Below are 5,296 nucleotides of genomic sequence, written 5' to 3'. Positions count from 1 at the left end.
CCACTCGCTCCGCCGAGGCGCAGCCGCCGCGCCCCCTGCTGGCCCGCCGCTGCACCACGCGGCCCCTGGTCCGCCTCGGAGGGGCGCGCCTCCTCCCGACAAGGGCGCCCCCTGCAGGCAGACCGGCACTTCGGTGGTGGGGACTCGGCCGGGACGCCCTTTGGGACCTCGCTTGGCAAGAGGTGCCAGCGCCCCACTGCGCTCCTGGCTCTCTGTGGGGCGGAGGGGGGGGGGTGGCTAGCGGAGCAGCCACGACCGGGCTGGGACCCAGAAGAACGACTCTAGCAGTCTAGCACCCCATCCCGCGCAAGCAAAAGGGGCACGCGGGGAAGAGGAGGAGGGACGTGGCCTGTAGGGCTGGCTTTCTACTTGCAGGGATTTTCCTCTGCAGCAGAGGGGAGCCTGGTGCTAGCGGAGCCTCGCCGCACCTCAAGCCTCCTTTGCTGCTGGCTCAGCAGAGAAGCGAAGTTGGATCCTCGGTTGGAAGCTCACCTCGGCCACGGCTCTTTTCATTATTTACAAGATTTATAGGCCACTTTATCATATATTCATGTGATATATGCATATATATATATATATACACATTCAACAATGCCTAAGAGTTTACCTTTACACAATGACAGAACTGTTGAAAGCCACAAGAAGGACATCAGCAGTCAGAATCATCTGACTTTTCTAAGACAATGTTTCTATTTGTTATCTAAGGAAGCACCAAGAGGGCATCCTTTGTTAACCTGGAAAAGAGTTGCACCATGACAGGAACTCAGCAAAAAAAATAAAAATGGGGGCTATAAAATTATTTTTAATGCAGGCAAATGCTGTGACTGTTGCCTTTCACCTAATTTCACTCTTGGCATTTCAGAATACATTTGGAATACATTGGACTTAGCAGGGCCTACTTGCCATGGACCAAATACCCTTTTACGCTGCAATCCTAAAAAGAAGGCTGTAGCAAAAGATGCAATAGGAGCCAGCTCCAACTGAACCTTCCTCTCCCTCCCCACATGACCATCTGTCATCAACAGCTGACTTTTGGGGAGGATTGTGAGATTGGGGAAGAGGACAGATGGGCAAAGACAGCCTCAGGGTCTGCTCTAAACTGGACTATCCTTTTCCAACGACAGGGACCTTTATACCAGCAACGGTTCATTGGGAAGGATCCTGATGGCTTTTTATATGCTGATATTGACTTGGGTTGCACATAACACCAAACAATGGTTTATTAAACTCTGTCTTAGCTTTATGTGTGAACCCAGCTTGGCAGTTTAACTATGTTTTATTAGCTATTCTTAAAGGTTGTTAACCAAGGTTTGTGACTTCTTTACAAACCTTGGTTAATGTCAACCATACTTTAGTGTTATGTGCCAGTGTGCATCTCTTCCTCAATGTCATTTAAGGAGCTGCAAAGCTACAGGGCTGCAATAGAAGAGTAATTCTTCCTGGTTAATGTCTCTTTTAATGAGACGGGTGGGGAAAATAATAAACCAAGGTTTAAGTGACCATCTGCCAGGCGTCTCAGCTTTAACTATAGTGAAACTTAAGCATGGCTTACTGTTATGTGCAAAACAGGCCATTGTTTGATGCTGTTGCTGTTCTTAAATGAAGTTTCTTGTAAACTACATTTGTATCCTGAAAGGCGGGATATAAATAATTGTAACAAACACACTTAAACTTGAGAGTAAGCTCCGTTTAATACAGGGGGACTTTGATTTGAGCAAACATTAACAGGATTGTGCTTGACAAATGTTGATGTGTTTAATCAGAGAAAAGTCGTAGTCAATATTTATTAAAGATTGGAAGCCCCTAATGGACTTTTTGCATGAGAAAGAAAATGAACTGATGGTATCTGGGTCTGAGGTTGGAAGAAAATATTGGTTTATAGAAAGTGGAATTGCTGGGTGTTATCTTGGAGTGGATGTTTTGAATAATTGTCTATATATAAATGACAGATGAAGAATCAGAAGTTCTTTTTTTTTTCTTGTGGACTACCAACTCCCTTAATCTTTGACTGCTAGCTCCATTTGCTGAGGCTGATGAAGACCAGTCGTGTGACAACATCTGGAGAACCACTAGCCACCCACCCCTGGCTTCATGAAAAGCAGCAGTTTCAGGTTTTTTGAACATTGCTTTCCAGTAATAGAGCTGGCACTGGGCCACATCATACCAACAGCCTCACATGCTGGTCTTCTCACTGATGCGGATGTGGTTTGCTCCCATTTTCCGGTTTATGTATTCCGGGCCAGTCTGGGGCAAAGGCAGAGTGCCTGGAACGCCACTTGCATGGAGACAGTATAAAGCCATTGTCGGCAAGGATGGGCCATGCCTGTCTGGTGCCTAGCAATTCCAAACCCATTCAAATCTAATTGCAATTACATATTTGAGTGTCCTGGCTAACTCGCTCATTTCATAAAGAAAACATCTAGACCTTAGAATAATGGACGTGAATGAACATCCTCATTCACATTACAAAAATTCAGAAGACTTAACTTTATCATCTTTTATGTTTCATTGAGCTGTATTGTTTGTATATAATGCAAAAAAAACACACACACAAAAAAAATTTCCCCCCTAATACATATATGTAAATAGCTTCTGGTGGTTGTCTCCTTTTACTTTGCCACCTATTCAGTTTTATTTTCAAATTAATCTTAATTGACATCACTCTGATATTTTCCTTTGCCTTTTAACAATGATGTCCTGGCATAAAAGGATTGCTTTTGTGTTTGGTCTTATTTTTCCATTGTAAAACTTGCCTGCTGGTTTGGTATTATTTTGGTAATTTTTGAATTGTGTCTTACTTTAAAACAATAAATGAATATATGCAAAAGAGAAGATGTGCTGAACAGAAAGGAAATGAAACCCCAGCAAAATGCTCATTTTCACAAATGGGGGGGGGGTAGCTGTAGGTAAGGAGCAATTTAAAACTTTACCACTTCACATTAAGCAAGAAAGGGGACGTGCCAAGGTGTGAGTGTTGTTGTTTTGCAGTCTGGATGGAACTCCAACTTGTCTCACCATCAAGGGCTGGTTGGCTTCCAGCCTCACTGATGTTTCTCAGAGAATAACTTCAATGCACTTTCAATATTTATTACACACAGGTATAATGGAGTCTGGCTAGTAAACTCCTAGCAGGAAGTTCTATTTCCTCCCCAATAAGCTGCAGTGTTTGATCTCTGTGGGAAGAGATGTTATTTAACCACAGATATCTTTCCTAAGCAAAGAACTGGAATAATAATTATTCAAGTCACACAGCATGGCCCAGCGAGGAACCAGGTCACACATGCACTTGAGTGGTGATGTGAATATTGTTAAAATGGCCTTTGCCGACTTGGTACCTTCCAACTATTTGGGGCTACAACTCCCAGTGTGCTAGGGCTGATAGGAGCATGGTGACGCTGGCAGGGACTGATGGGAGTTGTAGTTCAAAATAGCTGATGGGCATCTGGCTGGCAAACATGGAGGATGAAAATTGGGAAGTTGAAAAAATACTAGACTTCAGCATGAGGGTCTTTTCTGGTTATGAAGGGAGGGACAACTTGAGCCACTCTGGTTAAGTCCTGTACGTTCTCAACAAGAGAATGGGTTATGGGTGGATTCCCTTTAGAACATTTAGGATCTCCTATGTAAAAATAAGTTAACGGCTTCTGCATTCAGAGTTTGCTAGGCACAGATAATAATAATAATAAATTTTATTTATACCCCGCCCTCCCCAGCCGAAGCTGGGCTCAGGGCGGCTAACAACAATCAAAATAATCCAACATTCTAAAAACCTTTCCTTATAAAAATTAATTAAAAACAAATTGATGGCAACCATTAAGCAAAATTCTGTGCAGATTGCTAAAGGAGGGGGTCAGGCTGCGCCCTGACCAAAGGCCTGGTGGAACAGCTCTGTCTTACAGGCCCTGCGGAAAGATGTCAAGTCCCGCAGGGCCCTAGTCTCTTGTGACAGAGTGTTCCACCAGATTGGAGCTGTGGCCGAGAAAGCCCTGGCTCTAGTTGAGGCCAGCCTAACCTCTCTGTGGCCTGGGATCTTCAGGATGTTTTTATTTGCAGACCGTAAGTTTTTCTGTGGGACATACCAGGAGAGGCGGTCCCGTAGGTACGAGGGTCCTAGGCCGTATAGGGCTTTAAAGGTTAAAACCAGCACCTTAAACCTGATTCTGTACTCCACCGGGAGCCAGTGCAGCTGGTATAGTACCGGATGAATGTGATCTCGCAGCGAAGACCCCATAAGGAGTCTCGCCGCGGCATTCTGCACCCGCTGGAGTTTCTGGGTCAGTCTCAAGGGCAGCGAGTTACAATAATCCAGTCTGGAGGTGACCGCCGCGTGGATCACAGTGGCTAGGTCAGGGCGAGAGAGATAAGGAGTGCCTTTATTGGGCACTGATATGTTTATCAGTGCCCAATAAGGATGTGAAGTACACCTAGTGCCCCGTAGTCCACCAGGTGGGATCACACTATTTTTCCTGCAAGGGCTGCACTGGTTATAAATTCCTTTCCAGGCACCTATCATGTGTTGGTGATGAACTCTAAGGAACTTTTCGCCCCATAGAGCGCACCGGCCCATAGGGCGTAAGAGAGTTTGTGTACTGGTCCAGTAAACGCTTCTGCTGCGCAACCAGCAACAGTTCTCTTTGCAGAGCATTGATTAAGTCCAGTGCAGAGATTCTTGTTGCAGTACAAGCTTCAGAGTCTCAGCAGCAAAGAAATAACGACACAGGGAAGCCTGTCTTTCCAAAGACAGGTTTATTGCAGAAAGATAACAGAAACACCTCCGGAGCTTTCAGACATTTTTGTATCACGCCCCCCACAGGCAGAGAAAACAAACACTCTTTATATACTGAGCAACTTAACAACTTAACGAGCTTGACTACTTAAAGTCACATGACATTGCTAACTTGCCAGCGTCTTAGGTTTCACACCCTAACAGGGCGCACCTAGTTTTTTTTTTTTGGGGGGGGGAATAAAGGGGAAAAAAAATTCCCCCCCAGGCGCAGGGCTGGGGCGGGGGAAGGCCGAGCTTCCCCCGACCCCAGAACAGGCTGCTATCCGCAAGCCTTGGGAGCCCGGCGGGAACTCCCGCGGGCTCCCCAGGCTTGCAGATATCTGCCTGAAGCCCGGGGCGCGCTGTTCAGTGCACCCCAGGCTTCGGGATGCAGGCTGCTATCCGCAAGCCTGGGGAGACCGGCGCGACTTCCCGCCCGCCTCCCCAGGCTTGCGGATAACTGCCCAAAGCCCAGGGTGCGCTCCACTGCGCTCCCCAGGTTTCGGGCTGCAGGCTGCTGTCCGCAAGCCT

Source organism: Podarcis cretensis (genome assembly GCF_951804945.1).
Source record: "Podarcis cretensis genome assembly, chromosome: 16".
In the NCBI taxonomy this organism is placed as follows: domain Eukaryota; kingdom Metazoa; phylum Chordata; class Lepidosauria; order Squamata; family Lacertidae; genus Podarcis; species Podarcis cretensis.
The sequence above is the reverse complement of the archived record's forward strand: the minus strand, read 5'-3'. Positions refer to the sequence as shown.